This window comes from Arachis hypogaea, chromosome 19 (assembly GCF_003086295.3).
Source record: "Arachis hypogaea cultivar Tifrunner chromosome 19, arahy.Tifrunner.gnm2.J5K5, whole genome shotgun sequence".
Classification (NCBI taxonomy): Eukaryota; Viridiplantae; Streptophyta; class Magnoliopsida; order Fabales; family Fabaceae; genus Arachis; species Arachis hypogaea.
In genome coordinates this window covers 153,491,367-153,494,624 of record NC_092054.1, presented here as the reverse complement: position 1 = coordinate 153,494,624, position 3,258 = coordinate 153,491,367, and the positions used below count along the sequence as shown (strand labels likewise).

Genomic DNA, 3,258 nt, shown 5'->3' with positions numbered 1-3,258 from the left:
TCTACTTCTAATGAATCTGTCTCAAACCAGCAAGTTCATTTTCCTAGAGATAATCAATGTAGTTCTCAATTCGTTCTTAGAAGGTTCAGTGCTAATTGTCCCTCATTTTCTCTTCGGCATGATAAATTAGGTCATGCTTCATCTAATGATATCAAGAATGTCATTTCTAAATGTAATTTTCCTATTTCTAATAATAATACAACGAACAATAAAGTTTGTGAATACTGTGGCATGACAAAGATGCATGCTCTTCCATTTCAATCTGATTCTTTTCAATTTCATGCACCTTTAGAGATGATTTATACTGAGTTTGGGGTCCAGCACCCATGTTATCTTATCATGGTTTTCGATATTATATTTCTTTCGTGGATGCATTTACTACACTTACTTCAATCTTTTTACTTCAAACAAAATCACAAGTTTTACAAGCATTCATGCAATTTAAAAATCAAATGGAGAACCACATAGGTCTCAAGATAAAGTCCCTCCAATCTGATCATGGCAGGTAGTATTTGTCATCTTCATTTTTTTCTTTTTTAACTATGCATAGTATTGTTCATATATTCTCATGCCCTCACACACCCATCAATAAAATGGGAGGGCGGAGAGAAAACATAGACACATTGTAGAGATTGGTATGGCCTCATAAAAGATGTGTTACACAAATCTTGCAAATTGATGCTAAGTCAGTTCCAACACCTATGATTACTTGCATATTCAGATTAATTTACAAAATTTATATGAATTAACATATAGAGAAAGAACTTACTTTCTGCATCCAAGAACCAGAACCGCCTGAAAATGCATGTAATTAGTAACAAAAGATCAAAAGAACAATAAGAATGAAAAAAAAAGTTTGTAATTAATTACCTTGTCACGAATTTTACTGGTATGATAGAAGATGGCCTCGTGATATGTACGGTTCCTTACTTTGTCCTTTCATGAGAAAGAAAAAATAAAGAAACATACAATTGCATAATCTCGGAAGCATATTTCAGGGTCACAAACTGTTTAGTTTTCGGTTTTTACACCAAAAAGGTTTAAACAATATTTATAGATGGTGCGCAATATCAGTCGGCCATAAACCGCCAGTTACTAGATCTAATCATTTACGAAAAGTAAGAAAATCCGCGTATTTTGACCAATTCAAGGTGAAATTGGAACAAAAATATTATTTGATTCGCCGATCCTCAAAAAAAGAAATAAGCAAAGAGTTCTTATGTGTTTCCACGCCGCCTTTTGAGATCCCGAAATTGGACAAATTCAAAGATGAAAGTTGCATTAACCTTGTTTTTTCTTCGTACAATTCGACTTGAGGAGGGTAGCGTCGCCGGTAGTAATCGTCTTCGTTAGGAACTTCAACCTGAGCTTGACCATCGGTACGCGGTCTCTTGGGACGTTGGTCAGCCATTGTTGGCGGTTATAGACCTAAAAATTATCAGCAATCCAATAACAATAAATCCAATTACAATATCATAGGTTCACAAGAACCCACGGCAAACCACTCCAACCCAATAATTGAATAATCTTAACAGCAAAAATTATTCAACCCAGTGAAGTAGCAACAACAAAGTTCAGTAGTTCACAGCGCTAACAATAATTATTCACAATTATTCAACAAACAACAAAGTTCAGTAGTTCACAATTTAACTAACAATAATTAATCACAATTATTCAACAAAGTTCACAATTCAGTTCAGTAACTTCAGTTCACAGTTCACAAAAAAAATCATAAATTACAGATCACAGTTCACACTTTCACAACTATTCAACAAACAACAAAGTTCAGTAGTTCACAGCTTTACTAACAATAATTAATCACAATTATTCAACAAAGTTCACAGTTCAGTTCATTAACTTCAGTTCACAGTTCACAGTTCACAACTATTCAACAAACAACAAAGTTCAGTCGTTCACAGCTTAACTAACAATAATTAATCACAATTATTCAACAAAGTTCACAGTCCAGTTCATTAACTTCAGTTCACAGTTCACAATTATTCAACAAACAACAAAGTTCAGTAGTAGTTCACAGCTTAACTAAGAATAATTAATCACAATTATTCGACAAAGTTCACAGTTCAGTTCAGTAACTTCAGTTCACCGTTCACAGAAAAATAAAAAAATTGCAGATCACAGTTCACACTTCACATTCACAATTATTCAACAAACAACAAAGTTCAGTAGTTCATAGCTTATCTAACAATAATTAATCATAATTATTCAACAAAGTTCACGGTTCAGTTCAGTAACTTCAGTTCACAGTTCACAGAAAAATAAAAAATCACAGTTCACACTTCACAATTCACAGAATTGAAAAATTATTCAATTATAATTAAAAAAATTACCTAGAAGCTAGAAGCCTTCAACAGAGCAATCAAGAGGGAGACAGAGACACCGAGACAAGGAGCACCTTCGAACGGGCTTCGAACAGGACAGTGACAGCGGTGGAGCAGAGCTAGCGCTGGCGGCGGCGTGGCTGCGCGACGGAGGCTTCCACGTTCGCACAGTGGCTGCGCGATGGAAGGGAAGGAAGGTTGCGATGGCTGCTGCGCGATAGAGGGAAAGTGAGGGAGCAGGCGTTGGCTGTTCGAAGTTCCGACGGCGGAGGTAGCAGGCGGTGGCTGGACGGAGGTGAGGGACGACCAGGAGTTCAATGAGAGGAGCCCTGGAGTGAGTGTGCACTGTGCATCAGCTTGATGAAACGACGACATTTGGTTTCTTATTCAAAAAACCGGCCGAATTACGGTTCGGTTCGACCGACCGGTCCTCGACCGGTTCAACAATTCAATTACGATTTTTGAATAACGGTTTTAACATTTGCTCGATTCGTCTTTTGCAGCGCAGTTCAACCGGTTAAATTTAAAAACATTTCAAAACATTGATAGTATGCCTCGTGTGATTATTTTATTTGTATTTTTTATTATTTTATATATATTTATAACACATCTAAAATAATAAGAGAATACACACAATATTTTTTATACATATTTAAAATTCGTTTAGTTCTTTGTTTATATTTTTTTATATATAAATAAATTTTTAACACATCTAAAATAATAAGATAAAATATAAAATATTTTTAATACACATCCAAAATTCATCAAATTTGTGGTTATATTTTCTTAACATAAATATTTGTTTTAAACACAAATAATAACAAAAGAATTTGATTCTCTTTTGCTGCTTTGATTTTGGGAACAACTGAATATATAATATAGCACTTCTTCTATAGTAAACTCCTGGAACGAGGTTTTT

The 3,258-nt window shown here is 34.7% G+C and overlaps 1 long non-coding RNA gene across 1 annotated transcript; it reads right to left on the bottom strand.

The window, feature by feature from the left end:
• Positions 1-310: 310 nt before the first annotated feature.
• On the bottom strand, positions 311-2,679 carry LOC140182490 (uncharacterized). Its single transcript, XR_011878157.1, has 3 exons — positions 2,349-2,679; positions 871-1,428; positions 311-795 (listed from the first exon to the last, which is right to left on the bottom strand). It is a non-coding gene; the product is annotated as an uncharacterized lncRNA (long non-coding RNA).
• Between the last annotated feature and the right edge of the window lie 579 nt (positions 2,680-3,258).